At 40.3% G+C, this 10,506-nt stretch overlaps 1 non-coding gene across 1 annotated transcript; it reads left to right on the top strand.

Moving 5' to 3' along the window:
* The first annotated feature begins 564 nt into the window (after positions 1–564).
* Positions 565–639, top strand: TRNAK-UUU (transfer RNA lysine (anticodon UUU)). Its single transcript has one exon. It is a non-coding gene; the product is annotated as a tRNA-Lys (tRNA).
* Positions 640–10,506: the final 9,867 nt, after the last annotated feature.

Below are 10,506 nucleotides of genomic sequence, written 5' to 3'. Positions count from 1 at the left end.
ATTAGAAAGAAAATGAAAAGCAGGAGTGACTTACTCATGGCAGACAGGTTGCATTATTAAGAAATGCAAGCATAGAGATGCAGAAGATTAAACCCAGGTTTCTTTGCTTGCCCACCATTTCGGAATGTGCTAGTGGGTCTTCAAGTTCTATTTCCTTCAACTCTTTTCTCCTCTGCCTCCCAAGGCTGCAAAAAGTTGTACAAGACAGTGCAGAGAGACAGGAAGAATAGCGTGAGTGTTTCTTCAAGAAAAATAGGTGCAGGCGGGGAAATAAGAAATGAAGGGATAAAATCACAACACTTGGCAAGAAATGAAGTAGTCTGGGTCTAGCCCTGTGGTCTGAAACCTGGCAGTGCTTTATCGAGAGATCAGGCTCTGGTTCTGAAACTCTAAAGAGATACAAGGCAAAGAGAGGAAAAGGGAAATGCTACCAGGGATTATAACTTCTCTTTCAAACAAAATCTTCTTGGCAGTGAAGAGAATTCAAGGAGAATATTTGAGGCCATGACCTACAAATAATTGGCAATATAAATGAACCTAAATTAAGCACTCAGGAAACAGACAGCCCATGGATAGTTTAGCTAGTAGAGCATCAGACTTTTAATCTGAGGGTCCAGGGTTCAAGTCCCTGTTCAGGCAGTCTTTCATTTGACTCTAATTAGTTCTCTTACAAGCCCTCCTTCTTCACTCCTCTCTTCCTGCTCTTTGCTCTACAGGAATCTGAAGAGAGCCAGAACAGGGAAAGAAATCATAGCACTCTGCCCACTCATGGTCTGTTTTGTCACATTCTAGCCAATAAGACAAATCTTGCAGTAATGCAGAGGAAAAAGACAAAAAGTAGAGATAGCAAGGAGAAAGATAGTCAGGATTTTGGAATATTTTGCATTTGGGGAACTAGAAAAGATGCAGTGCCTTTCACTGAGCACAGAAAGAGGTTTGTATAGTTTTGCTTGTACATTGGTAGACACTTTGTTTACTTTTTGCTTTATGGGATGTTTAGATGATGAATTTGCCAGCCCTAAGAGACAGTCTTGTTTAGTTGTTTTCTTAACACTGGAATACACAAGTCTGAAACTGTATAGACTGCTGACCTGGAGGTTTGAATTGTGTGTGTGTGTGTGTGTGGTTTTCAGAGGAAAGGCCTGTCTGCCAATTGAATGGGATGGGGGCAATGTCAATCAAAACTTATGAATTCTAAAAGTAAAGCAAAAGAAAAAAGATCTTGAAAGCAGTGAGAGAAATGGCACCTTTCCTATATGGGAAAGAACAACTTGAATGACAGTGAATATCTCATTAGAAACCATGGAGGAAATAATTAAGAGGCAGATTTTTCAAGTGCTGAAAGAGGAGTACTATGAATTCTGGAAAAAAAATTTTTTTGGAATGAAGGAGAAATCAAGACATTCTTAGACAAAGGAAAGCTAAGAGAATTTGCCACCAACAGAACTTATAGATGGCTTGGAGACAATAGCCAATGTCCAATCACATAAAGAAACAGACCATGATCACTTCAACAAGCTCCCAAAAATGGTGGTAGAGGTCTGAAGATTGGAATTGATTGGGATAGATAGAAGGGAGGTTCTGAGAGCTGAAAAATTCTTTATCTTGGTCTGCATGTTGCATATATGAGATGTACAAATGTAATAACTCATTAAGCTGAACAATTAAGTTGTATGCATCTTACTCTTTGTGAACGAAGTCTCAATTTAAACAAAAAGAAGAAGGAAGGATTTCCTTGGATGTCCTCTCACCTACAATACGTCCTATCTCTTCATTACTGCTGTTCAAATTGTAGTCTGCAGATTGATGCCTTCTAAGAACTGTGTTTTGCCTGTCTGTGAGCATTAGAAATTTTGTATCAATTTGACTGTGCCAAGACATTGGACCACTCCTATTAAGCGAAGTAAAGCAATTTCAGGAATTGGGTGAATGGAACGTGGCGATGGCCACTAATCATCAAGCACTAGAACTGTGTTGCCACTTACAATATTGTAAGATTGATTGGACACTAGAACCCAAGCGAATACACAAATCTGAGGAAATATTATTTACTTGTATGTATTATTTTAAAATGATATTAATCTTAATCAAGCTTGGTTTCTATATTTATAATTAAACATTATTAGCTAAAATAAATAAAAACACAAACCAGTTGATTGCAGATAAATGATGACCCCATGTGTGTCAGACTACAATTGTGCTCCATAGGGTTTTCAAAGGCTGATTTGTTCAGATGTAGATGGTCTAGGCTTTCTTCCCAGGGCTTCTGGGTGGATTCCAACATCCAACTCTTTGGCTATAAGGCCAACATGTTAACCATTTGCACCGTTCGGGCACTCCATTAGCTAAACATGGAGGTAAAATTAATACTATTTATTTGTAACTCTAATTTACATGTGTGAATCAAGGCTAAGAAGGCCTGAGGAGCCAGACAACAAGTGGTGTATGTGCTAGACAGTTGTGGTCCGAAAACAGGCCTCGGGCATGACTGAAAATAAAGAAGGAACCCTGTCTTTGGTGACAGCTCTTCTTTCAGAATCAGCTTCTCTGAAATGACTGAGGAAATCGCAGCAGCTGAAGACCATCTGCAAAGTGAATTTTAATGAAACCCCTTCATGTGTCTGGACAGGGTCTCAAACTTAGTTTCTGATGAGCAAAGGAGTTGAGGCTTTCTGCGTTAACTACATTTTGATGTGACAGTCATTTTGGATGTAAGTATTTAAAATATGTCCTCTGAAAATATTTTAGATTCTTGTACAAATTCTTTCTTCCTAGCATTAAGTCCAATTCTTCTTCGTTTAGAGGAAAAAAATTCATCTACATTCCATTTCTCCCAGCTCTACAGTTGGCCTGAATGAGTGTGGGCCTATGCTGAGGAGATATTACACTAGGTCTATTAGGTGAGGGAAGAAATTATCAAGTGATATGGTAAAGATATCAACTACATGTGAATCTCAATACAGAGATTAAAATGAGTTTGTATGGCACTAAGAGTGCACTAAACTACTGTGTAAACATTGTTCTGGAGTACACAGGAGGGAAGAGGGAGGATAGAGGCGCATCAGCTGAGAGACAGAGGAAAGAGGTGGGATGGGGTGAAATGAAAGAAAGAGAAAAATGAGAGAGAGGAAGAGGGCAAGGAAAAGAGAAGGAGGCTTGTTCCAGAAGAGGATTCAGTTCATTTTCCCAAAGACTGCCTTGCTTTTGAGAGTGATTCACTGTCCTTTCCCTCCCAGGGTAGACATGCTGAGCACTGTGGACAGGGCACACCAGGTTGAATTTTTGTTTGCAATTCAGGGATTGTTGATATTGTGGCTGCAGTGGGAACTGCAGCGATTTCTTGATTTCAGTGGGTGGGTGTGGTGGGAGCATTGTTGAGAGAAGAAGCGGGATGGGCACTCAGTTTTGAGATTAAGCACCACTGCAATTGGGGAAGTTTATGAGGTTTTGCTTAAAATGAAAATAATACAAAAGAAAGTTTCCCTTTGTTTGCTCTACATATTTCTAAGTCTTAAATGAAGCTTATTGAAACCCAACAATTTCCTAAGGTAATTCTATCTGGCCTCTCTACTCTTCACATCCTGCTCTTAGCTCAAAAGGAGTCTAACGAGGGGACTGTGATGAAAGAAAGTCAGAAACTCTGTGCAATCTGTAATAACTACATTCTCACTCATCTTTTCCTCAGTCCTAGTATAGGCTCAGAGTCAATGTAGGTTAGTCCTTCCCAAGCCAAGTAGGTGACCTCAAAATTGGCTTAGAGATGTCCTGTGACAGACTGATAGAAGGTGGATAGTTACAGGTTTTAGAGAGAAAAGGAAAGGGAGTGATGCGTTATAAAAGACCTCCAGGTCATTTGGCTTTTCACCTCTGCTACCATAATTGATAGCCCCTTCCTACAGAGAAACTAGCCATGTCCTTCCTTCAAGCCTTTGGCAGCAAGGTCCCTCTAAAAGATTTTCTCCTATTTAGGTCAAAACACAAAAACCTTTTAGTTCATATTCTGGATTGTATGATCAAATCTACATTGATTCATCAAGATTGTTACTTTTATTCTCAGGGTCAATAATTGAAAATATGTATAGGGAAAAGTAGAATCATTCCACAAGGAAGTGGCAACTGTCCTGAAATAATGTAGCCCTTACCCGAGGTCTTTGGGTTAATGTGTCTGTGTTCTCCTCTTTTGGCCCTGTGGTGTTTAGGATTTGTGCTTCGTTTCTTCATTGGTAGTCTCTTCAGGAGGTAAGATTCTCCCATCCACCCAGAGACTGAGTTCAGAACAGCTGGACAAAGACATTTCTATGCTCTTCCATGGCTTCTTTCTGCTCAATATCCATGTCTCGATATCCATGTCCACGAATGAGAGGTCAACAAGACTTGGCAGTGAGTCTTTGCCTTCTCAGCATAAACCTGGGTTAAACATCTACTTATAAACATTTTAGAACATGCCAGAAAAGGGGATGAGACAAAGAAAAGGATCTCTTCTTTGGTAAGAATGAATTCTTCTTTTCCTGACGTTATTTGAGAATCCTGTGTTCTCCATTCTGCAGAAGGTACATCAATTTTTCCCAAGCACTAGAGCAGATTTTTCTTCTTTCAGATTCTCTAGCCTCTTACATTCAGGTTTCCACCAAGCCCTACAAAATGGGTGTGTAGACGGTGGCCCATATACCAGTGATTGCTTAGAGTGTTTGGAGAGAACATGTGGATAATAGATGACCACAACTAACTTTAAGTGAGTACCATTGTCTCCACAAGTTAGTTAAGAAAGAAGCATTAAGGCCAAAGCAACTCAAGAAAGACATAAGGTTCTAGAGGCGGGGCCAAGATGGCAGAATAGATTGACACTTCCTGCGAGCCCTCTTACAACAAAGACCCGAAAAAACAAGTGAAACAAGTATATTTTTGACAAGCTCTGAGCTCTGAAAATCAAAGGCAAAATTAGAAAAGAAGCTGAGTGGCAGGGGGAGGAAGAGATGGTCCAGAAACAGAGAAGCGTTATTGGATCTGAATTCCCAGGAACCCTCAGGCACCACTCCCAGGAGCAGCTGTGGCAGGATGGTACTAGTGTCATGCCCCAGTTTCCTCAGGGAAAAGCAAACACAATGTAGCCTACTCACACCTCCAGAACCAGAGAAGAACGGCGCTTTTGGCAAAAGCTAAGCACATGCATATATTTTACCGTGCCCCCCACTCCCAAGCCAGCTTCAGCGGCTCTTGGTTTCTCTGGGCCTGAGATAGGCCCAGTTGAGTGCCTAAAGCCATCCTCCTGACGTTGGAGAGGGAATAAATTTGCAGTTGGGGGAAAAGATAATTTGCCAGCTCAACTAAGCTGGGGAGGTCAGGACAGAAGTGGCTCCTTTCCAGTCATAAAGAGTCCATGGACTTTGAGTACCTTTCCCCCCTACCTGGACCTGTGTGGGCCTATTTTGGGAGAATAGGCCCTTGTTGGCAGGCTACAACTGTTTCAGCTGTGCAGTGGAGAGGTGGGTGTTTGATGTTGAACACTGCTTTGCCTATTAAACTGGGTCCTCACCTACCCACATCAGGGGCCTAAGGACTGGTGGCTCCATTCAGGTCACCCAGCCACCCACGACAGGGGTCCAAGGATAACTGGTACCTCCCAATTCCTACAACCAAAAACATTGGGTGCCCATGTTCCATCTGCAGAACACACCCACCCGTACATGCTCGGGAACAGGGACATGCTTTCCTCAGAAACACTTGGGGGACCATTCTCAGCCCTCTGCCTTGTTCAGAGCATGACCCCTTGCTGCAAGCAGATACCAGTACGTACGCCAATCACCCCTGCCCCTCTAAGTCTTTAGGACAGAGCCTCTACCAAGCACTTGATGACCAGCTACTTGGGCACCTGAGCTGAACACATACAAGAAAATAAACAGACTCCTAGGCTAACATACCTGATAACAGCTCTAGCCATCTGGTGACAGGACCTCAGAGCTTCAAAGGTGAAAATAATCAAGCTAGTTCACTCAAGAAACCCATCTGGGCATGTCAAAACAGAACAAAGCAAGAAGCTAGGATACAGCAAGCAAACATAAAACAAACTAATGTAATAACTTATAGATGGCTTGGAGACAACAGTCAATGTCAAATCACATAAAGGAACAGACCATGATCACTTCAACAAGCTCCCAAAACGATTAATAAAGGGATCTTCTAGATGAAAGTGACTTCCTGGGATTACCATATGCAGAATACAGAAGATTAATATACAGAACCCTTCAAGACATAAGAAAGGAAATCAAGCAATACACACAACAAGCCAAGGCACACAGATAAAGTAATTGCAGAAATTAAAAAGGTTATTCAGGAACATAATGAAAAATTTCAAAAGATTTTAATAATAAAATCCATAGATAGATTGCAATCAGGAATTCAGAAGATTAACAATAAAATTACAGAATTTGATAATTCAATAGAAATTCAGAGGAGTAGAATTGAGCAAGTGGAAGGCAGAATTAGTGAACTTTAAGGAAAAGCACATGGCACCAATACATTTGAAGAAAAATCAGATAAAAGAATTTGAAAAAATGAAGAAAATTTAAAAATTATGTGGGACTCTGTAGAGAGGAATGACCCACAAGTGATTAGAGTACCAGAACAGGGAGGGATAACAGAAAATATGGAGAGAATTGTTGAAGATTTGTTGGCAGAAAACTTCCCTGATATCATGAAAGACGAGAAGACATCTATCCAAGATACTCATCAAACACCACATACGATAGATTTTAAAAGAAAGTCACCAAGACATATTATAATCAAACCTGCCAAAACCAAAGATAAAAAGAGGCATTTAAGAGCAGCCAGGGTTAAAAGAAAAGCTACCTACAAAGGAAAGTCGATAATAATAAGCTCGGACTACTTGGCAGAAACCATACAGGCAAGAAAGCAATGGGATGACTTATACAAAGAATTGAAGGAAAAAAAATTGCCAGCTAAGTATCATCTATCCAGCAAAACTATGTCTCAAATATGAAGGTGAAATTAGGACATTTCCGGATAAACAGAAGTTTAGAGAATTTGTAATAACCAATCCAAAGCTACAAGAATTATTAAAGGGAGTTCTTTGGTTAGAAAATCAATAATATCAGGAATCAACCCAAGACTAGAACACTGGACAGAGCAATCAGCTATCAACATAGACAGGGAAATCACAAAAATAAATCAAAATAAAAAGTGCTCAAAACAGGGAAACAGCAATGTTATTATGCAAAAGAAGACAACATTAAACAATACAAAGGGACAAAGAAATGTAGTCATAGATCTTTCATATGGAGAGGAAGACAAGGCGATATATAGAAATAAGTTAGGCTTAAATTTAGAAAAATAGCGGTAAGTATTAAGGTAACCAGAAAGGAGACAAACGGTCCTACACATCAAAGCAAAATAAAAGAAAAAAATAGAGACTCAGCAGTACTCAACAGTAACAACAGTTAACAGTAACAAATAAGAGGAAGAGACAATATATAAAGTGCAAAAAATTAAGTGGGAAAAAGAAACTGTCTCCAACATGAAAAGACATCAAAATGATGGCCCTAAATTCATACCTATAAATAATTACGCTGAATGTAAATGGACTAAATGCATCAATAAAGAGAAAGAAAGTGGAAGAATGGATAAAAAACATGATCCATCTATATGATATGTTCATACAATGGAATACTATACATCAGTAAAGAACAGTGATGAATCTGTGAAACACTTTGTACCATGGAGAAATCTGGAAGGCATTATGCTGAGTGAAATTAGTGAGTTGCAAAAGGACAAATATTGTGTAAGACCACTATTATAAGAACTCGAGAAATAGTTTAAACAGAGAAGAAAATATTTTTTGATGGTTATGGGGGGGGAGGGAGGGACACAGGTATTCACTAATTAGATGGTAGATAAGAATTATTTTAGGTGAAGGGAAAGACAACACACAGTACAGGAGAGGTCAGCACAACTGGCCTAAACTAGGCAAAGAAGTTTTCTGAATACACTGAATGTTTCGAAGGCCAGTGTAGCAGGGTCAAGGGTTTGGGGACCATGGTTTCTTGGGGAGATCTAAGTCAATTGGCCTAATAAAAGCTAATAAAAAAACATTCTGCATCCCACCTTGGTGAGTGGTGTCTGGGGTCTTAAAGGCTAAAAAGTGGCCATCTAAGATGCATCAGTTGGGCTCAACCCACCCGGAGCAAAGGAGGATGAAGAACACCAAAAACACAAGGCAATTATGAGCCCAAGAGACAGATAGGGCCACATAAACCAGAGACTACATCAGCCTGAGACCAGAAGAACTAGATGGTGGCCGGCTACAAACGATGTCTCCCCTGACAGGGAACACAACAGAGAAGCCCTGAGGGAGCAGGAGAGCAGTGGGATGCAGACTCCACATTCTCATAAAAAGACTAGACTTACTGGTCTGACTGAGACTAGAAACACCCCGGTGGTCATGGTCCCCAAACCTTCTGTTAGCCCAAGACAGGAACCATCCGAAAGCCAACTCTTCAGACAGAGATTGGACTGGACAATGGGATAGAAAATGATACTGGTGAAGAATGAAGTTCTTGGATCAAGTAGACACATGAGAATATACTGGCATCTCCTATGTGGAGGAGAGTCGAGAGGGCAGAAGGGGTCAAATGCTGGCCGAATGGACACGAAAAGAGAGTGGAGGAAAGGAGTGTGCTGTCTCATTAGGTGGAGAGCAATTAGGAGTATATAGCAAGGTGTATATAAATTTTTGTATGAGAGACTGACTTGATTTGTAAACTTGCACTTAAAGCACAATTAAAAAACAAGAAGAAGTAAGGTTCTGAGAGTAAGATCTTTGGCCTGAGTTGTGAGGATAAAAGTGAGAGTAGGGATTGAACCCAAAGCTTCGTGCATGCTAAGCACAGTGCTCCACCACTGAACTATGCCCCCAGCTAGCCCCCCATCTGAGAGGAATCTTCATGACTATTCTCAGAGTCTCTGAAGATTAAGTCAAGATAAAATCACTTTAAGTTCAATTCCGCTGTTTCCAGACTCCCTACACTGCACACTCCCAGACGCAGACACACCCAGAGAAGGTAATCTTAGTACTAGAAAGAACAATACTGTTCCTAGTCAATGCTCTTCCACCAGATTACCCGGAGCCTGCTTCCATTCTATCACCTGGATGAATCACAAGTTACAACATTCTCTTGGAACTTGTCTGAATTGACTTTTTGTATTCTTTTGACTCTTGGGAACATATTAATGTGTTACAGAGGCAAATAAGTCAATAAAACTAACTCAAGTGTTTGTGAAAATACTGTAAAATTAAATACAAATAGAAACAAATAAAGCTAACATATTTTGAAAGAATAACATCCACATAGGAGGAAAAAGAGAGAATAGATTCAAGTAAATGTTTTCCATAGTGCTTTGTCCTCACTGTAAGAAAAAAGAATGACAAGCAAATATTAAACTCTGCATATCAGCTCTTTGACTTTGCTAACCAAAATGTTGGCAGTTTGAATCCACCAGGTGCTCCTTGGAAATCTTATGGGGCAGTTCTACTCTGTCCTATAGGGTAGCTATTAGTCAGAATGGACTCAACGGCAATGGTTAGGGTAATGGTTGTAGCAATTCTGATATTATTTCTTGTGAATTTTTGGCTTGAGAAAATGAGTACACATATTGAGGTTGTTGGTAACCAGCGCTCTCACTGTGGGAGATAGAAGGAAAAGAAGAAATTGGAAGGGAGGAAGGAAAGAAATCCCCTGTTGGTGCTGAATGGGCATTGCTCCGTTGCCATCAAATCGATTCTAACTCTTGGATGGAGACCCCATGTGTACAGAGTAGAACTCCTCCATAAGGTTTCTTTGGCTCTAATCTGTGGTTAAGCGCTGGGCTGCTAACCAAAATGTTGGCCAGTTCAAACCAACCAGCAGCTATTTGGGAGAAAGAAGGCAGTCAGTGGGTTCTGGGAAAGATTACAGCTGTGAGTGGAAATTGGCTCCATCAACAATCATTTTGAGTTTTTGGTTTAATCTTTAAGGATGACCAGGGGCACAATTATACTTGACTGCTAACCTAAAGATTGTTGGTTCCAGTGGAAGAAAAGGCAGGCCGTCTGCTTCGTTTAAGATTACAGCCAACACATGGGGTCACTCCATGGGATCAACATGAGTCAGAATCGCCTGGATAGCAACCAACAACAATTTTTAAGGAAGCAGATCACCAGGCTTAGATGGTGCTGCTGTGTAAATTCCAATTGCCAACCTTTCGGTTACCGTTAGGTTACCGGGCACAAAATATTCGTACCAGCCAGAAACATTTCTTATATAATGTAGTGATTCTTTTTCTACAAGATTTTAAAACATTTCTTCTGGTTAAAAATATATCTTTCCCTACGCACATAATACTAATATCAGAACAGAAATGAAAGTCATAAGCGCAACAGCATGTAGCATACGGGATTCCTTGCTCCATTAATTTCCAGGTTTCCACGTTCAATTTCAGTTCCTTATTTACTTT

The sequence above is a fragment of the Loxodonta africana genome, chromosome 1, assembly GCF_030014295.1.
Source record: "Loxodonta africana isolate mLoxAfr1 chromosome 1, mLoxAfr1.hap2, whole genome shotgun sequence".
Taxonomy (NCBI): Eukaryota; Metazoa; Chordata; class Mammalia; order Proboscidea; family Elephantidae; genus Loxodonta; species Loxodonta africana.
The sequence above is the reverse complement of the archived record's forward strand: the minus strand, read 5'-3'. Positions and strand labels throughout refer to the sequence as shown.